The sequence below is a fragment of the Cupressus sempervirens genome, chromosome 7, assembly GCF_028749045.1.
Source record: "Cupressus sempervirens isolate cs-2001-9-10 chromosome 7, ASM2874904v1, whole genome shotgun sequence".
Taxonomy (NCBI): domain Eukaryota; kingdom Viridiplantae; phylum Streptophyta; class Pinopsida; order Cupressales; family Cupressaceae; genus Cupressus; species Cupressus sempervirens.
Window position 1 is genome coordinate 657,987,053 of NC_143124.1, and position 22,057 is coordinate 658,009,109.

Consider the following 22,057-nt stretch of genomic DNA (forward strand, 5'->3'; position numbering starts at 1 on the left):
GGCTCCGGGAGCAGTTTCGAGCATCCTACTACCCCAAGTGTGTCAAAAACTCACTCAAGTGTGCCCAGTGTGCACTTGGTAAGTCCAAGTGTGTTATGATAGTACCAAGTGCACCCATGGTGCACTTGAGAGGCCCAAGTGCACCCTGAAAGTGTAGACTGCGCCTTAGAAGGCTTTGGGGTCAAAAACATCCTGACTGGACTTAGAATGACCTGAAACTTTGTGTGAGTACCCAAAATGGTGGAAAGGGTTAGAACATGAGTGAAATTAGTTAGAAATGGTCATATTTGGTCAAAATTGGTCAAATAAAGGTCGGACTAAGGTTAGACTAGGTCGAAAGCCTTAGAAGGTTGACAAATAGTGTAGGACGGTGTTAGAATGTAGGAATGCAAGATGAAGATGATTTGGTGTATCGATACATATTATCATGGTGATGACTAAAGATATGAATGAAAGAATATCAAAGAGATGAGATGGGGAAAAATTTAGAATGAGGTGAAGAATTTTTCTTTCAAAAGGTGTACTATATGTCAAATGGAGCTTTGTTTTGATGAAATCGTAGATGTAAGCCATTTTTGAGCATCTACATTTTGCCCCTCTTTGATACAATGTGATTTAGAGTGTTGTGTCAAAGAACACTGATGAAAAGGCCATAATAGCATGCCCCAGTAGGAATGATATATATGGGTGCCCCCTCGAGAAATTGACTAAGATATGCATGTGGTGGGTCAATTTGTCGATAATGAGATGCAAGGTAGCGGATGAAGAAGACACAAAAGATGGAGGAGATGAGATAAGGAATTATTGCTATGATGGGAAGAATTTTTCTTTTGTAAAGTGCACTACTTGTCAAGTGGAGCTTTATTTTGATATGGCAAATGGAATGTGATACATCATGGCATAAAGGGCCAGAGTGCAAAATGCAAACCTTTTGCGTAAACAAGCACAATGCAAACAAAAAATGACCTTGTCTTTCCTAAGGCATATATACATGTCGTAGACTCTCAAAGGTACATTGTAATAGATAGAAACTAAAAGATTACCATGAACCATCCCGACCATTCTGATAGATTAGTTTATATCATCAAGAATCCTAGGAACATGATCAAAGAAAAAAAAAGCAAAAAATAAATCACTCACTAAACAGCTTGAGCCAACAACTATTCTTGTCCATCACTACTTGCTTTTTAGTGTTTGAGGTCTTTAGATAGTGTTTGATAGGTTGATCATGCAATGGTTGTGATGGTGGATTTAGTTGATAGGTTCATAGTGACATGTTGGATTGATTGTTGGTTCACATTGCTCATATAGTGTGATGGTCATTGAAGTGTAGTGCTTTGAGTTTTAGTATGCAAAGTACAAGTGTTCATGAAAAAGGGATGATTATCCACAGTGGCTTTTTACAAGGTTTATTACAAGTTTTTTGTGGGTTTTGTGATTTTTAGGGTTTTTGAGGATATTTGATGTTTTTGGTGTGATTGGTTTCTTCAGAACATTTTACGATTTTTAGGGTTTTTTTAAGGACATTTTATGGTTTTTAGTGATTTTTTCAAGTCATTTATGATTTTTAGTGATTTTTTCAAGACATTTTATGAAATTTAGAAATTTTCAAGATTTTTTTCATGATCGAATTTGAATTTTTAGGATTTTTTTAGGATCATAAAAGCATATACAAGTGTTAGCTCCAATCTGTTACGTGATAAGTCCAATGGATAAAAAGTACTCAAGGATATGCCCCCAGTTCAAGTTCAAACTCATACACTGTGTAGGTAATATGCTCCCGGACAAGATGCAAACTATGTACAAAGGCTAATGACAAGGTATGTAGAGATTGGTGATGTGTTAGGTAAGATAACAATGGATATTAACCAATTCGTGAGCCATGGTAAGGGACTAGGGATGTCTTGCAATACGATGGATATGATTAGGGAAAGACAAAAGGGGAAGAAACCTGATGGAATCCCGATAGATGGAGGAGCAACAACTGATTACACATGGTGCCTGTTTGCTAGGTTTTCACCATAGTACTTGTCCAAAGTGCCAATTTGCCATGTTTTCACTTTTGGACGAAATTTTTCTCTTGACTCAAATTTTCGTGCCAAGATGCCTGTTTGCTAGGTTTTCATCAAGGCATCCATTTTTCATGACTTTTTTCACTTTTTTCTTTTATTTTTTCATGACTTTTTGCTATTTAAAAAATATTTTTTAGGACCTTTTGCCATTTTCTTTGATATTTTTTCATGACTTTTAGACGGAATCAAGAACATTGCTGACAAATGCTTAGAAGAAATTTGTTGTTGGTGTTGCTAGCTAATAATCTCTAGACTCACAACTAACCATAACTACGCAGGAGTCATTCTGAGTTTGTAGCTAAGATCAAACCAGTGGAAAGGCCTCAAGACATACCATCATATACCATATGTAAGACAATGTCTGTCTCTTGTGAATCAAGACATCTAAGGATAAATGGGTCAATGGATATGTTGTGTGGGATGTCACTAATGATGGCATACTTAAAGGTTTGTTGGATAGAGGTTGTATTTTGTGTGTTGGATAGGTTAGGTAGTTGGATTTGGGGATACACAACTGGATATAAGGAAGGATTGGGAGGATTGAGACCAATGACTTCCCACATGAACACTCATCGAGAGAGCTACAAAAGACTTTGTGGCATGTTGAACACTAGAACACTAATATTCATGGTATCATCTTTTTCATTTTGTATTCTTGGGAGTTGCTTAGCTTTTGATTTTTCAGAGTCTAATGGTGCCTTTCAGTTTTCACCAAGAGACCTATGCTCATTGTTTTTTTCTTTGCATATGGAAGATGGAATTGACTCCCCAGAATACACCAATGTGTTCCCTTTAGGAGAGATTACTTCTTGATGATCATTAATTTTAATGCCTTCATATATTTCAAAGCCTATTTTGAGAGCATCATCATTGTCAAATCGATCAAAGATCAGTATTCCACTATGGTTTGATTCCAATAGTTTAGGATAACTTGAGGGGATGTCATCATTAGTGTTGAATGGAATTTGATTGAAGGTAGATATATGGGTATTTGATTGAGTGGTATCATTTGGGTCATGCTCAGAAGCTAAAGGATTGTTGGTTTTAGGATGGGTATCCTTAGATGCCTTTTCATCGTTCAAAACATCCAGTCTTACACGTAGGTACCATAGTACGAAGAGGACCTATTTGCAATGGTTCAAATCCAAGCCCCAAACTAGGAGGTCATCATTTTGTAGTGATAGGTTCAGTTATACCTTATTTCAAAGATCCAACACCACTACATCCATCATAACCTTGTTTCTACATGATAGTAAACCCAAGTCCATACTTGCTAGGAGATACCAAAGTGGGTTTGTGTTCTACTTTTGCTTTCTCAATGCATATGGAAGTATTCTCATTTATAGAAGTGGTACTTTGTGTACTGATCTTAGATTGTAGGTCTTGTAATAGTTGTGATTTACCATAAGATTGGGGAGAAAATGGTGACTCCCTAATGTGGGATACTTGAGAAATAAATTACTCTCCACACCCATTGTCTTCAATCTTCATCCTTTCCTTGGCCTTATTGAGGAGTAGATCAACATCCAAATACTTAGAGGAATCTGTGGGTTGTGCTTCATTATTTGTTGGGACTTGGTATGCAGTAACATCTCTTAGATTAGCACAAAACTGGAAAGGATCTGGATCACCAAGGATGGTAACCTCCATATTTTTAAAGGAAAATTTTAAACATTGATGATATGTAGAGGGCACCACTTTCATAGCATGAAGCCAAGGGTGGCCTAGTATCATGTTGCAATTCATTTCTATATCTAGGACCTGGAATAAAGTGTTCTTAGTAGCTAGACCAACTCTAGTAAGTAATATGATAATACCCTTGGAGAAACATTCACCGTCATCATAGGCTTTGATTGTGATCCTTCGAGAGGGATCCATATCACTTTTAGAATAACCCAAACCTTTGACTACTTTAAGTGTACAGATATTTAGCCCTGCTCCTCCATCTATCAAGACACATCTAACTTTAACATTTTGGATAAAGACTTCAAGGTGAAGAGGATCATTGTGGTTGGGTTTTTCTTTAGGAATATCTTGAGGGGAAAAGATGATATGTTGTGAGGTAGATAAGTTCCCAACCATGGCTTGGAACTGGGAAACATCCATGTTATTTGGGACTATTGACTCTTTAAGGGCTTGATCCAAGATCTTTTTATGTTGGGGAGATGCATGCAATAGGTCCAAGATGGATATTTGTGTAGGGGTCTTACTGAGTTGTTCAACAAGGTTATAATCAGATGAAGTAGGAGTAGCAGGTCTACTAGGGTTGTGGGTCTAGTAGAAGCAATAGGTCTAGATGGAGCTCCTAGTAGGATGATCCTGGTACGATGTGTAGTGAAAGCACAATGAGGGTCTTCAGCTTTTAAAGTGAATGTGGATATGCAAGAATCAGACTCATTGAAACAGTTGACAATGTAGTCATATTCGGTACATGTGTAATTCACATTAGCTTTTGAGTTTGAGTTTGAACTGGAGGCCTTCTCTTTGTCATGATTACCCAAAGGATCTTTGAAAATAGTGTGATCATAGTTGGATGCTAGTAGTAATGGATCAATTGTGATTACACCATCATCAATAAGGTCTTGTATTACATGTTTAAATTGGAAGCATGATGAGGTTTTATGTCCTTTGGTGCAGTAGTAATCATAGTATTTTTTTTCACCCCACCAATCTACTTTAGTTAATTGTTCATCTTTGATCAGGGGTAACTGTAGGAAGTTATTACTGAGTAACTATTGTAGTGTAGTCTCAAGAGGTATCCCCAATGGTGTGAATTTCCTATCCTTGGTTCTAGGATTTCTTCGAGGTTTGTCTTGCATGGAAGTCTCAATTTTCTATTGTTGAGGTGTTGTTTGATTGGGAGTTTGTGAATTCATAGGGTTTGCAGCTTTCAAAGTCAATTAAGGTTGTGCTGTGCTAATCGTACAGACATTCACAATGCAATCATTGGTTGCATTCTTTTTTTTGGAGAAATTTTTTGCCTTGTCATTAGATGAGTTAGTGTTTGTGTTTTCCTTGTTTATCTCAAGGATTCCCTTGTGGATAAGAGCATCTTCAATATGAGCCCCTTTTTTCATCAGTTTAGAAATAGTACTTGGACTCTTGATTTTGAGTTCATACATTAAGTTTGAGACTAAGTTTTCAATGCACAAGTTGACTTGTTGTTCTTTAGGAATGTTTAGTGAGCATTGACTAACTAAGCTTCTCTAGCGTAGTAAGAATGTGATGAATGGTTCTCCCATTTTTTGTTTGGTTGAGCACAAAATTAGAGAATATCACCTCATTTGTAATGTTGAAAGAAAAGTAGGAGATGAACTTCTTTGCTACCTCTGACCAAGATTTGATAGTACCAAGAAGTTTGGAGTACCATTCAAGTGCGTGCCCACCTAGAGAATGAGGGAACAATCTCATAAGGTAAGTGGGCTCATCACTGAGTTCAATACAAGAGGCACAAAATTCTTAGATGTGATCAATAGGGTTGCCTTTTCCTCAATATTTTTCAAACCTTGGAGCCTCAAAGTGTTTTGGGAATGGAAACATATACAAACTTTTGTCAAATGGATTAGATGTAGGTCCCTTTTTGTATATAGAGCTTGTTTCTTTTGGACTCCCAATGCCTCGACTTTTTTGGAAAGTTTTTTGAATTGTTGCAATATCTCTTCATTAGGGTTTTTCATGATAGCTTTCCCTTCAAGTCTTTTGTGCCTATGAGTTGAGTGTTTACTATGACGAGAGCTATGTCTACTTGGTTCTGACATTTCTATGTCTGATGAGTCTAATGATGTGTCACTAGGTGGTGGAGGTATGTTAGTACCTTGAAGACAAAAGGGTCCTTGTTGTGACACATGTTGGGGTACTTGTTGTGGTATTTGATGTGGCACATGTTGCGGTATCAATTGTGATTGATGTACCATGTGTTGTTGCTATGCCATTTGTTGTGGTTGTTGTTGGGATACCTCTGTTGGTTGTATGTGAGACCATGTATGTGACTGTTGTTGTGGAGGTATCTGTTGAGGTTGTTGTGGCACATGTTGTTGTTGTAACAAATGTTGTTGATAGGCAATTTGTTTCTCAAGGCATATTTGGTATTCCAACTATTGTTTGAGTTGCTCTTGTTGTTTAAGAAACATGTTTTTTTGTTGTTGGAATTGTTGTTGATACATTGCATGTAAATCAAGTGGGTTCACATTGGACTACATATTAGGGATGTTGGATGTTTGCACCACTTGAGGTTGTTTTTGTTGTTGTGGTTGACGTTGCCATTGATATGTGGAATGTGTGTTAAGTGGATGTAGAGTTGGTTTTGGGTTGGAAGTGTTAAGTCCTTGTACCACTATAGGTTGATGTTGTTGTGGAAGTTGACTAAGTCCTTGCGAATTGACCACCATGTTAGTATTGTTGCTTTGGCACCTTTGTGTGTTAGAGGCTTCTCCTGGGGACATCATGTGATTTGACAATGAGGTGCATTCCTTTTGCGAATAGGTGTAATGTCAACAAGACTTTTCCTTTGTGCATCAATAGGGATTGTTGTAGTTGATGTTTGACATGGAGTGCTTGTGGGAGGCTCCATAACATTTGATGTCATAACACTTGGTAGAGTTAGGAGTAAAGGTGCACTTTGTTGATTTGTCTCCAAAGGAGGTATATTTGGCATCCCTAGAGCACAAGTCTCTTTAGGTGCATCTTTTTGTTGCATCATCTAACTAAAATCAAGTCTTAATGTCCTCTTGGGATATTTAGGGAGAGTCTTGTTTCCTTTCATTGGTTGTGGTTCATCAAACAAGGGATTTATGTTAATGTGTTCAAATGTACTTTGGAGGATTTCAATTGTGGGTTCTTGATGCAAAGGTTGTTTTCCCTTATCTAAGTCCAAATTGATCATGGGTTGTATGTTTTCAATTATTGTTTTGGTTTGATGTTTGGACTTAGGTCCCTCCAAGTTTGGGTTGAATTTGACAATTTCTTGGGCTGCCAAAAGTTTGAAGTTCTTACATAAATTTTTGTCTTGACATGCCCTAGCCATTTCTTTATTAGTGATGCTATAGTTAGTGTCAGAGTCATCACTTAGGCATACAATAATTTGTTGTATGTTTGACATGTTAGGGTTGAAAGTACTCATGTTGGGTTTGCTGAATTCAAAGGAGTGCATTTGTTCATCCTCAGGTGTGGTTGGTAGACTTCCACCTCCACATGGTATTGGCACGAATATAGGCTCAAAGTCAGGACTCCATTGAACCATCCCATGTGTAGGGGAAGTTTTTGAAGGAAATCTCGCAGTAGGTGCATTGTTTAGGGTTTGTTGCATCATCTCTTGGTTGTGGTGATCTTGTACATACATGTTCAAGGGGTCTGCAAGTAAAAGTTGTGATGCCTCGATTTGGTCTTCGTCAAAGGTTTGTTGAGTTTTCTTGCTCTTATTCTATCTTGGATGAGGTTTTGGTTGTGTTGGTGCCTCAAAAAATAAGGGTTAATAAAGTTCTTCAGGCCTTTGAGTTGATTGTGTCCTAGTGAGTGCTGACATGATACCTAAGGATGCAAATGAAGTGGAGGGAAACCTAAATGGAGTTTCTACCTCCCAAGTGCACACCTAAACTACCAACTATGCCCAAATAGTACCAAGTGTGCCCTTGGTGCACTTGGGGCCCTAAAGGTAAGTAGTTGGTAAGTAGGAGGTATGCAATGGGTAATCAGAGGTGTTAGAGTGCTTAAAATGCAAAATGTGAATGATTTGAGTGTTTTCTAAGGTTTTGGGATGTAATGAAGCCTATGGAAGTGAAAATTAGGGTTTTGGAACCTAGAATGAAGTACTTAATTACCAAGTGCACTCTAAAACTACCAAGTGCACTCTAAAACTACCAAATGTGCACCTGAAGTGTGCAGTTGGTAAAATAGGGGTGCAATTGGTAAAACAGGTCAAAACTTGATAACGAGGATGTGGGTATGCAAGATATGACTATTTTTTGGATTTTCAGGTGTTTAAGAATGTTATGCAACCTAGGAAAATGCCAAATGAAGTAGGGTTCTGATATGCAAGGTGAAAATGTTATAGGGAAACTATGCAAATGTGAATGCAAAGTAATGTTTTGGAGGTTGACTAAAGAAGATGAAAATGACCCTATAGTATGAAAAATGAAGGTTAGGGTTGTATTTTGGACTTGATATTGATGCTAGGGGTTGATACATGCAAGGTAGACTATGCAAGGGATGGTGTTCTAGGGTTGATAATGACATTTGGGATATATAAAATGAGGATAAGTGATCAAGAAGACAATTTGGTTGAAAGAGAAGTTGATAGGGTTTGATAATGGAAATGATGCTAAGGTTTTGAACAATGCAATATGTGTGGGATACCACTAAGGTGAGTCAAACTGATGTTTAGGAATCTAGAAATGTAATGGCAAGGGTGTATGGAAAGATTTTGAACTTAGTGGAAATCTTTAGAAAGTACTTTATCTAGGAGCTTAACCCTGTGATAATGGACTTTGGATCTTGACCAAAAAGTGATAAAAGACAAAAAGATCAAAATGATAAAGATGACAAGGTCAAATCTATCAAGACATAGACAAAGTTTGACCAAAGAAAATAATAATAAAAGATAAAAGGACTAGTCAAGATCCATCATCCATCAACATTAGAAGATACTCTAAGACTCATACTTTGTTCAGATTTTTGACTAAATTCAAAGGTTTTGGGGTTCGAAATGATGTTTAGGTGACTTGAAATTGTGGTTATGATGATCAAATAGAAATATGAAAATTTCTTAAGGTAAAAAATGAGATTTTGGGTCAAATGCCGAATGGGGAGGTATAGAGGCTCCTAGATGCAGTTTTGGGGTCCTAACATGCAGTTTTAGGGCCTAAAATGGTCATACAATTGCCCAACTGCACCTTGACAGCACCAAGTGCACTCTAAAAATACCAACTATTCCTATGGTGTAGTTGAGGCTAGTTTGGGCACAGTTGATAGTTTCATGGCACAATTGGGAAGCTGGGTTGAATATTTGTTGAATCTGAGAGAGGTGGTTACCAAATTGCTATGCCAGGAAGCTAAAATGCTAGGGTTGATGTTAGGATGGATTAGGAGATGTATAATGAAGGTTAAAATGTAGTTAATGGTGTTCTAAGTGATGATAATGATGGCTAGGAGATGCAAGATACAAATTAGGACATATTGAGACAGGGGGGCCTATCTAGGTACCTATGGACACCTCTGAAGCCTCAAAATGCTATTTGGAAGCCCAAACTGGGTTCTCAAACTACCAAGTGCACCCAAATAGTACCAACTCCACCTATGGTGTTGGGGCTAGTTTGAGTGCAGTTGGGAAGTTGGGTTGAAACTAAGGCAATTTTAGGTGCTGGGGTTTCCAGATTGATGTCACAGTGAGCTAGGTAGTAGGGCACAATGCTAGGACCATAATGAAGGTTCAAAATGATGCATAGGGAACCTATGATGATGGTCAAAGTGTGCAAGGAGAAGGTTTGGTATGCAAAGATAAAAGATGGACAATGCAAAATGCAAGTTTTGGGGTTGAAATGCAAAGACTAAATGCTAAATCCTAATGAATGCAATGTGAAGGATGAGGGATACTAAGTGAGGGATAAAATATGTAAGATGAAGCTTGTATGATGCAAGTAATTCTATGTAAGGATTAAAACTATGCTGTGCCAACCACGTTTAGGATCACAAATGGCCATGTTTTCCAACTCTTGAATGTATTTGAGCAAAGTTTGCAAAGATTTGACAAAATTTGTAATGTTTTGATTGTGTGTAATATTTTGACAAAGTTCAAGGTGTAAATTTGAGAGTTTTTAAAAATCTTGATTAATGTTTTACACACGCGCAAGACACAAAAGACAAGAATAGTTGTTGTTAAAAGTGAACAAACACACCACAACCTAGGCTTTTAGGACTGTATCCACTAAATTCTTACTTGAACCAAAGTTCAACCATGCTTATCCAGAGTGGACAACCTAGGATCTTGGCACCATAAGCTCCCCCTTATAGTGCACTCACTTCTCAAGGCTACCAAGATCCACTTCTCAAGGGGCATAACTTTCTAAGGGACTGTTGCCTCTACTAAAGACCGCAAGAATGTAGGATGTCTTCACAAGCATGGGTGACCCCTTGAGCCAGTGGATAGAAAGGATTTTGGCCACTAAAATATGGTTTTTAGTAAGGGCATTCCGTTCAGCAAGTGAATGATAAACTTCCTCAAAAGGTCTCCCAGCCCCAAGAATGGGGATTTGACACACCATAAGGGTACTGGAGGAGAGCTATCACTTAGCAATACTACCGACATAGCTTTCACAATAATCAAGTTTTATATAGTGGCTGGAACATTGACCTCACTTTTGGCTTGTTACCACTTTGAAGTCGTCCCCTGGCATACCCATTATCGAGTATCTTGGTCCAATGCAGGCTTCTTATAGAAGTTACATGGATTTCTCTTACACCCAAGATCCACGAATGGTGAGGGAAGAGGATATGTTCATGCAAATCCTAGGGATTTAAACACTATAGACACACCAAGTAGAAAGAGGAAAAATTTAATTTAAGCACCAAAAAAAGTGTTATCTAATCTAGGAAATTTACACACATGGTTTTGACAAACACATAATGTCTTCAACAACGTCCTACAAAGCAAGCATTAGTAGTTTGTTAAGATCATGTCTTCATCCAAAAATTGACACATTCTACAAATAGACCATTAGTAACATAAAATCATCTAATCTATGTCCTAGAATCAAATGGAAACCTTAGATGTAGATTTTGGGTTATGTGCGTGTTTTCTGTGAGCTAGGTGTGCTCTAATAGAGCAGACTGCACCCTAGAAGGCTAAAATAGCTCAGAATTCCCCCAAGTGCACTTAGATAGTGCTAAATACACCCATGGTGCATTTGGAGCTTAGTAGGGTGTAGTTGGTACTTTCTGGGCATAGTTGGGAGGTCAGTGGCAAGCTGTGAGGAAATGGTGCCTAAATAAGGCTTAGAAACTGAAGATTTTGATACCTATACTACCAAGTGCACCTAGATAATGTAGAGTGCACTGATGGTGCATTTGGGGCCTAGAAGGGCACAATTGGTAAGTTCTAGGTGTAATTGGTAAGCTAGGAGTAGTAGACAGGGGTTATGGTGTCTCCTAGGCCCTTAAAACTGCTCCTAGGGGTCCCAAGTGCGCCCTGATAGAGCAGAGTGCACCCTAGGGCAAAAAGCTCAAAAAATGCATGAAATCAAAGGATATAACCATATTTTTGGACCCCCTAATAAATCTAGGTGTGATAAGGAAGTGTAGATAGTCGTTATACCCTTCCAAGTGAGCTCCTTCCTTGCACCTACAAGCACAAAACAAGAAAACCCAAGTCAGATAAGCATGTTCATGTCGAGTTCACCAATATGTAGGACTTAGAAAATGGGCTAATGTCTAACATATTGTGAGTAAATCACAAACTCAATAATCATATGCTAACACCCTCTAGTCTATCATGAAAGCCAAATGAATCAAAACAATAAAGCAAATCTAAAACTCCCTCTTTCATTTGTAGCTCCCATGTCCTTATTTCTTCTCCATGTGATGTAGCTCCAAATTTCCTATAACACACACAATATTGAAGCAAAAGTCTATGATAATGATGGTGCTATGAGAATACTTGAAGTTGTGATTTTAATGTGAGAGATGGAGTGAAAATGTGAAAACTAGGGACTCAAGAACTCAAGAATTAGGACCAGAAATGAGAGGAAGAATGCTCATTTTATAATCAACACAAAGGATGAGAGCATTGGAATTGTCACCTTGGATATGCAACATGGCAAGAGATTCCTTGGAGAATCCATGACGTATATGACACAAGATGCCAAGTGTAGGATTCTATGACGCTTGGAAGTCAAACTTGGCTAAAGAGGGAAGAGAATCTATGACGTGTCATAACACACCTCAAGCCCACTTAAAGCCAAGAATCTATGAAAAATGAAGCCAAATATGGATGTGCATAAGAGAATAAGAATCTTGGATAATGACATATCTTAGCCAAGTGTCAAAAGAGAATCCATGAGTTGTCACACCCATGTGTCATGATGATGTCAATATCATGTGGAATATTTGAATTAAGAATCCTTTATTCCACAAAAATAGAAATTAGTGAAAATGGAATTAATAGAGGAAAATATGACTTAGGAAATTAAGAATTTCCATGGTTTGTGAATGATGAACCAATGAATTAATAAAATTAATTGATTGAGGATGACAATTAGGAAGAATAATTAGTAAGAATGACATAGGATTAAATTATAGGTTACTTAATCCTATAAAGAAAGTTAGTAAATGATTGGCCAAATTGATTAAATAAGCATGACAGTATCCTTTGATAAAATTTGATGATGATATGGATTGAATAAGATGATGATAGGTAGACCAAAGCCATGGTTAAATTGATTGATTGATTAACATGCCAAGGACACATGACATGAATTGAAGATATGTAACATTTAACCGATATCGTAAATGCTACAGGATCAAGATTGATTAATATGGTTGACCATAATAACATCAAAAGATGCTTACAATATTATTAAAATGGTTGATAATGCCATGATTTGACACTGAGAGACTTGGCAATGTCAAAGATCAAATGATGTGAATGATAGTTTGACCTAGCACCGAGAGCCATGATAGTACAAAGGTCAGATTGATAAGATTTGATAGATTGATAGGTTTCCAAGGCACTGAAAGCCACAAAAATGCCTAGGATTAGACAAATGATGATTGATTTTGGATGTTTGATATGTTTTGTGATGATTAGGACTGATTTCGGGTGATTTCAAGTTGATTTGGGGTGATTTCGAGTTGATTTGAAATGGTTCTAAGTTGGTTTGATATGATTGCCAATTGATTTGATATGATTTTTGATGATGTTGAAATGGTTGTAAAATGATGTGAAACTGATGTGAAAGATGATATGATTTTGATAGACACTGTTGAGATATAATCAGGTTGGCCAAAAGATCAAAGTAAGTGGAATGAGAAAATGGGATGAATTAGTATGAAAAGTGATGTTGATTTAGGGGCCCGAGAGTATTTACAAGGGTTACCACTTAATATAGTGACAAAATAATGAAAATGATAGCTCAATTTTTTCATCACAAAGATACAAATTTAACACAACTGACGATTCAAAAATTGGAGCTGAAACACAAAAGTTATGGCCTCCAGAGTGCAACATAGGGGCTCCAAGAGCAGTTCCGGGCATCCTATTGCCCCAAGTGCACCCAAAACTCACCCAAGTGCACCCAATGTGCACTTGGAAAGCCCAAGGGAACTATTTTAGTACCAAGTGTGCCTATGGTGCACTTGGGAGGCCCAAGTGCACCCTGAAAGTGTAGATTGCACCCTAGAAGGCTCTAGGGCCAAAAACAACCTGACTGGACTTAGAATGACCTAAAAATTTGTGTGATTACCCAAAATGGTGGAAAGAGGTCAGACCATGAGTGAAATCAGTTATAAATGGTCATATTTGGTCAAAATTGATCAAACAAAGGTTAGACTAAGGCAAGACTATGTGGAAAGCCCTAGAAGGTTGACAGACAGTGTAGGATGTGTCAGAATGTAGGAATGCAAGATGAAGATGATTTGGTGTATTGGAACACATGATCATGGTGATGAATGAAGATATTAATGAAAGAAGACCAAAGAGATGAGATGGGAAAAAAGTTAGAATGAGGTGAAGACTTTTGTTTTCAAAAGGTGCACTATATGTCAAATGGAGCTTTGTTTTGATGAAATCATAGATGCGAACCATTTTTGAGCATCTACAGATTGAAGCTAAATCAACTTCTACAAATCCTAGTGAAGTGGAAAAAATAAGTCTTGGTCATGAGCATACACCAAAAGAAGTATTTATAGGAAAGAAACCCACACTTGAAATTAGAACTGATTTAATATCCCTATTGAGAAAATATAGGCATGTTTTAAATGGTCATATGATGAATTCAATAGAGAGGACTTATATTAGCATAAAATTCCATTCAAGTGTAATGCAAAACCTTTTAGAAAAAAAATAATGTCCTATCAATCCAATGATAGCTCCAAAGATAAAGGAAGAATTGGTTAAATTTAGGGATGCTGGAATAAGTAAACCTATTAGACATTCAACACGGGTGTCTAACTTAGTTCCAATTAGAAAGAAAAATAATAACATAAGGACAATTATGCATTACCTAATATGGAAGCATTATTGTAAAGGATTAGTAGGAATGAATTATTATTCGTGATAGATGATTTCTAGACTATAATTAGATGAAGCAAAATAATTAGGTCAATATAAGACATCTTTCACTACACCTTGGGGAACATATGTACATGCAAGGATATCTTTTGGACTTACCAATGCAAGAGCAACATTTCAAAGAGCCATGGACATGGCTTTTGAGGGACATTGATTGTATTTTGGTTTTATGGAAAGATGAACTAAAAATATACTCAAAGAAGGTAGAAGAGCATTGTAATCATTTAGAGAATATATTTATAAGAGCCTTTAAATATGGGATATCATTAAATCCCCAAAAGTCTAATTTTAGAGTCTGAGGGAAAATCACTTGGGCATATTGTATCCAAAGATAGAGTAAGGATGGGTCTAGAGTGAATATCTGCCATTGAAAAGATCGATTCTTAAGGTAGTCAAAGCCATCTTATATTTGTTTGGGAAAATAAAATTTGTAAGGAGATTTGTTTCAAACTTCGCTGAAATTGTTAAACTATTAAAAAGATACTAGAAAAGGGAGAAAAATTTAGGTGGACTAATGAAGCCTTAGAAGCATTTTACAACATCAAAAGGGCCATTAAGGAAGCCCTTGTCCTTAAATATCTTGATTTCACAAAAATTTCAAAAAAATCTTTTGCTTCTTATCATACTATAGCAATAGTAATGTTGTAGAAGAATTAAAAGGGATATGAGAAACCCATAACATTTTGTAGTAAGAGTCTACAAGCATTAGAGATAAATGAGAAGTGTAGACATTGGTGGAAGTAGTCAAATACTTTAGGCCATACCTTGTAGGAGAAAGTGTGGTTGCTTATGTAGCTAATGAAGTGGCCAAGGACATCTTAAAATAATTAGACACTATTGTTAGAAGGTGCAAATGGATAAACCAAGTGCAAGAACTCAACATAAACATTTAGATAACTAAATTGGTAAGAGGTATATCATATTTAATCAAAACAGACAAAGGTAAGTATTGAACATTACAATTGGTACATAGACATTATTTATTACTTGAAACAAATGAAATATATAGAAGAGTTGTCTAGAAATCAAACAAGAATTATTAAACTTCAAGAAACAAGGTACAAAGTACTCATTCAAGAAGACTTATATTGGAGAATTTGAGATGGTATCTTAATCTCATTTTTAGATATGTATCAGGTTGAGTCTATCCTCAAGTAATTGTATGAAGGAGTGTGGGGGAGACACTTCTTAGCTAAAACAATAGCCTAAAAGATCTTATAAGTTAGGTATTTTTGGCCTTTTATTTTCAAGGTATTTTGTGCATATGTTAGAAAGTGTGCAACATTTCAAAAGTTCTATGGGAAATTGAAATATGATAGAGAATTTCCCCTTAGACCTCTACAAACTAAGGAATACTTTCAAATGTGGGGGATTGACTTTAGAGGACAAATCACTAATAAATCTAGTGGAGGGCATAGGTGGATCATGGTAGCTACAAATTACTTCACAAAATGGGAAAAGGCAATATCTACAAGGCATGCTACTAGAAAAGTGGCAGTAGAACTCTTAATAGAAAACACAATAACCTAATTTGGAGTCCCAAATAAACTTATAATAGATAATGGGTATGTTTTAGGTCAAAAAAATTCTTTGATTTTTGCAATTCATATGGTATTATTCTGTCCTTCTATTCACCTTATCATCCATAAGTAAATAATCAAGTTGAATCCAATAATAAGAATATATCAAAGATAATCAAAAGGGTGCTTGATAATAAAAGAGATTGGGACTCTAAGTTAAATCCAATATTATGGGCTGATAGGATCACAATAAGAAAATCCATTAGGTATGTGTAAGGAAACTCAGGTGCGGAAACAGCTTCCTACACTAATCTCATAGGAAAAGTATGATGCAAATCCTATTAAAATCTTCTACACTTACAGATTCAATATCATGTAAACAACAATATTGCAGCCAAACATGCATACAAAAAATAGACAAAGAAAGGAACACATAACAAAAGGATTTGCCAGTGGAGAAAAACCTTTCGATAAAACAACCCCACCCCTTCAAAATCTGCACAATGTATTATCTTCAACACAAGGTTACAATACACTTGCAATGCAAGTTCAACATCAACAACAGAAGACTCCAGTAGCTACTCGCAGTACCAACAATACACCTTTTTTGCATTGCATCTCTTTGCAACCCTAAAAATGCTTATTGTTAGTGTAGTTTTTTATTTTTCCTATTTTGCTAGGTTTCTCCTACACTTTTAATAATCTCGCTTAGGTTAATAAAGCATGTCTTATTAGGTGAATGGTTGTGAGGTGTCACCTTCCTACATGTGAGCATCCATTAGCTATCTTGGGAAGATACTTTTCTATCTTTAGTCTGATAGATGGTTGCTCCTCATTGGTTGGTGTTGCCACCTCCTCCCTCTTCCTAGCCTATATAAGCATGCTACCTGGCTTGTATTTGCATCTCTTATTTTGCATCCTCTTAATGCTATTTTGCTTCCAGCATTTGCATTACTCTCTTGGAGACTAACTCTATGATGCTATTTTGATTTTGTATCATTTGCATTCATAGTTTAGATATTTACTCTTTGCACTAGTTTTCTGGGTTATTAATCTTTTCAGATTCTAACATGGTATCAGAGCTTTTCTATGTGCAAGAGTAGATTTTAGTTTCCTTATTTGAGAGATTCGGGGGGGGGAAATAAACTTTATTGTAGTTTTTTGAAAAATGAAGTATGCTCTTCTCTTGCATCTTTGGATGATCCTGAGAATCAGAAAAGTTTTGACAAAAACAGTTTTTCTCTGGGGTTTCAATCTCAAATTTGACAACCAACTTGCATATTTGGAGTTTTCAATCAGTTTTGCAGGTTCCAGCATGCCATTGATGGACTTAAGAAGCTGATCCAGCATTTGCATGTCATATTTTGGTTGCTGGAGTCGTTTTCTGATTTTTGGAGCCATTTTTTACTATTAAAAGCGTCTGATTTACACTACAGCAACATCTTCTGTTCATCAGCAAGAAAAACGCTTTTTGGGTTTTGTTCGCAGCCCCGAAAAACCATCTGGGTATCTTTTAGATTTTGCATGCAAGTTGTATATTTTTCAGAATCGAGCATGCAAAGCTACAGCCATACCCCTCTCCGTTGGCAGCCGTAGATCTGAATGCAGTTTTCAAATGTCTCGTTCTTGCTCATACGGACTCCGATTTTGATGATTCTTGTTATGAACTTGGCTATTTTTTTGTGCTCTATCCACTAATGGAGTTAGTTTTTGATTTTCATGCATGAATTCTTCAGAAATTGCAGATTCTCAGCCGTGACTGTGCACAGTTCTCGTTTTGGAAACTTCGGAGGATCATAACTTTCTCATACGACCTCGTATCGAGGCGATTCTTTTTTTGAAAGTGCATGATTTTTCGAATAGATCGCAGTGGTGCTATTTGTTTCCTTGATTATTGTGCCCAAGTTTCACTTTTAGCATATGCTCTTCATGAGGGTTTGTAATGCATTGAAATCAAGACCACTGAACATCTCTTTCTAGTGGTAATTGTAAATGCACTAAAATAAAGTGCCAAATCATATTTCTTTGGGGGGAGTTCTTTGATTGAGTAAAAAGGGGGGGGGGCATTGTCGTGGCTGGGTTCTCTTCTTTTTAGCATTTCTTTGCATTTCTTCATCATGGATCAAACAAATATGCCCATCCTAACTCCATACAATTACTTTGAGTGGAAATCACGCATGACAATTCACTTAAGGAAAGCTGGATTAAATAGGATAACTATGGGACTTGAAACTGAACCTGCTAAAGATGAAGATAAGCCTAAGTGGTTTAACAAATGTGATGAGGCATTTGGAACATTGTGTTTGTCTGTTTCTCCTGACTTGCTATTTCACATTGAGTCTTTGGATACACCAAATGAAGTATGGACAAAGTTAGAAACACTATTTGGCACACAAGATTCAATGAGGGGTCATATGTTGGAAAATGAATTAATAAGTTTGAGTCCAGGCAATTCCAACACAATCCAAGATTTCTTCACCAAATTGAAATCACTAAGGCTGCAGTTAAAACAATGTGGAATTGAAAAGAAAGATGAACAACTGATTCTTAGTATTCTCTCTAAGCTAAGTTCAGAATATTCTGTGTTTGTCTCTACCTTCTATGCTACTAAGGGTGCACTTGGTACTCAATTCACCATGCCATCTTTAGATGATTTTTCTGTCAATCTCACTCGAGAACAGGACAAGCTAATCCAGATGGGCATTCTTAAGTCCTTTAAGTCACATGCCTTGGCTGCTAACCAAGGCACAAAAGAACAACAAGGACAAAGTAGTAACAACAATAGTAAGGACAAGAAACAAAAGAATAGCGAGGAGAAGAAGGATCAGATGCCGGTTTCTTCAAAAGCAACTATTGATACACCATCTTCCAAGGGTGATAAGCCTAAGAAAGAAAAGGTCAAACGTGCTTATTGTAAAAGACCTGGTCATGATGAACATAAATGTTTGCAGAAACAACTTGATCACTTGACATACATTCTTGAGAATAATAATATCAGTGTTCCTGAGTCTATCAAACAAAGTTCTAATGAAGGGTCTAACAAAGAAAAAGAAAACAGCAAGGGGAAAGGAAAGGGCAAGGCCCTTTTTGCAGTTGCTTCCTCACCATCCACTTGGGTTCTTGATTCGGGTGCTTCACACCACATGGCTTCATCTAAGGAAGAAATTGCATCCTTGGAGCAATGTACTATGCCTTCTATGTTGATGGGTGACAACACTCCTATTGAGGTGTGTGGGAGAGGGTCTGTTGATGTGGGGGATGGCACATTCCATGATGTTCCTTATGTACCCTCATTGTCAACTAATCTCCTATCGGTACACCAGATCACTCACACAGGTTTAGGCAAGCGAGTTGAGTTCACTCCTGATTCAGTGGAGATACGTGAGTTGCACAATGATTCTACAATTGCAGTTGCGAGAGCAGATCATCAGTCAAGACTCTATATGTTTTCTCACCTTGTTCCTGATCCTCCTTTGACTGTTTTTCTCACTCACTCTAATGATGTGAGCAGATTATGGCATGAGCAGTTTGGCCATCTTAACTTCCACTACTTGCATCAGCTTAACCAACAAAGCATGGTCACAGGGTTGCCTTCTACTTTGACATTGGAGTCACTTGGAATACATGATAGATCTTCTGATGGGTCAGATTCACTTGAGCAGTCTTCTACCTCCACTTTTGATGCAGAGAGTGATTCAGAGGACTCACCTCCTTCCTCTCCTAGTCATCATTCACAGGTTGATGATTCTCCTCTAGATTCTCCATCTTCTGGTCCACTTTGGGCTAGACAGACCTTGCAGTTTGCAGGTGATTGGGTTGGGGATCCATCAGACACCAAGCAGACTCGTTCACAATTCCAGGATGCTCTACATATCTTCATTGCTACTGGCTCAAATCCATAGTCCTTTCATGAGGCTTCTGGCATTTTTGAGTGGGATACAGCTATGCAGGAAGAGTATAGTTCCTTGATGAGGAACCACACTTGGGATCTTGTCCTTTTTCCTAAGGGAAGAAAACTTGTTCGATGCAAGTGGATCTACCGGACAAAATTTGCAAGCTTTGCTGGAGGTGCGGGATGCTACATCTTTTGGGGGGGCCTCTTCCTCTCACTTGGAGTCCTAATTTTCTTTGGGGAGTCTCTTTTCTCTCTCTTTTGGGGGAATTTTATGTACATGGGTACCTCATCAGGCTTGACTTGCCGGGACCCATTTCTACATCCACCTAAGCTTCGCTTATGGGGGGGTGTTAGTGTAGTTTTTTATTTTTCCTATTTTGCTAGGTTTCTCCTACACTTTTAATAATCTCGCTTAGGTTAATAAAGCATGTCTTATTAGGTGAATGGTTGTGAGGTGTCACCTTCCTACATGTGAGCATCCATTAGCTATCTTGGGAAGATACTTTTCTATCTTTAGTCTGATAGATGGTTGCTCCTCATTGGTTGGTGTTGCCACCTCCTCCCTCTTCCTAGCCTATATAAGCATGCTACCTGGCTTGTATTTGCATCTCTTATTTTTCATCCTCTTAATGCTATTTTGCTTCTAGCATTTGCATTACTCTCTTGGAGACTAACTCTATGATGCTATTTTGATTTTGTATCATTTGCATTCATAGTTTAGATATTTACTCTTTGCACTAGTTTTCTGGGTTATTAATCTTTTCATATTCTAACACTTATAACATGCACTTCACTTGAGGGCTACTCCCAAAGGTAAACCGTATTAGGGTTTTACCATTCTCCAAGAAAATAGGAACCCCAAAATTTTTTTCTTGAACCCCACTATTGGGGTAGAGTGTATAGTACTCAAATATCTTAGTTGCCACATGTCTTCACCTGTCATTGAATCTTCCTAACATAGCTCTTACGTGTCATAGGAATCTGTCATAACCATTTTAGTCATGATCTCCTTACACACAATTCAAGATGTCGACACATCAACATTATTTGCAAGAAATACATTTTACAAAACAAATAATAAGAATAGGAATTATACAAGGTTGAGACACCTTATTCCTAACAGTATGCATCATATGACCCAGTGAATGAAAAGAAACCAAGACTTACCCTTCATAATTTTTTTCATGTATATCAATTTATCATAGATGAGTAGCTTGAGTACATAGATATCATGGAAGATAGGCTCAATGCATTGGTTGAATTGGATGAAAACCATAGGGAAGCTCAAAAGAGGAATTTTAGGAGACAACAACAAGTAAAATTCCTACATGACAAAAGGCACAAGTTAAGGTTTTTAGAGAAGGATAATGGGTATTAAAATGGAATTCCAAGGACCAAGACAAAGGGAAGCATGGAAGATTTGAAGAACTTTGGTAGGGACCTTATGTCATTTTTGAAAATGGAGCTGCAAATACTTATTTCCTACAAGACGTTGATGGAGACATTCAGGAATTTCTAGTACATATGGGACGTAATTGAAACATTTATTCTCTTAAAGAATGCTAGGGAGTATTCCTTCTTAGAATAAATTAAATTTTCTAGTTTTTTTATTCTTTTTTCTCTTGAAAAAAAAAATCATTTTAGATCTGATACTAATGGTTTTCACTTTAGAGATGACCAGAACTTGTTCTGATCACAAGGAGAATACATCCCTAGAAAGAGCCATAGTTGACACCTAAGTCTTCAATCTAATTGTGCTTACATTTTTCACTTGAAATCTTGATTTGTTTAATTTTTTTTCATTTAGATTCAAATTGTATGTATGATATATCCTTTTGTCATAAGATAGTTATTGCAATTTTGTCCCCATGCAAGAATAAGTTAACAAGGAAAAATGAACAAGGCATTGATTTAATGCATGGAAAAGTCCTAAAAATTCATCTCGACATTGGAAAGGAACTCGGGCATCGAAATAATCACTTTTTATTCTTTATTCAATGCATATGGAGTTCTCCATAGCTATATTGGTGAAGATTTAGATATCAAAATAACCTACCTTGACAATATGTAGATGAGTCAAGATAGGAGAAATGACTAGGTTGATGTACAAAAAAAATTTGTACATACAAGAAATACAAACTATCAGTAGGAAAAATATTGATTGCAAGGGGGAAAAATAATAAATTAACATTAGATTAACACATCTTGATAGGACTCATCAAAACAAGTTACACTATTAGAAAAATAAAATTTAAGTTTTACAGATGCCCGATGAAAAAAATCAGAACAACAT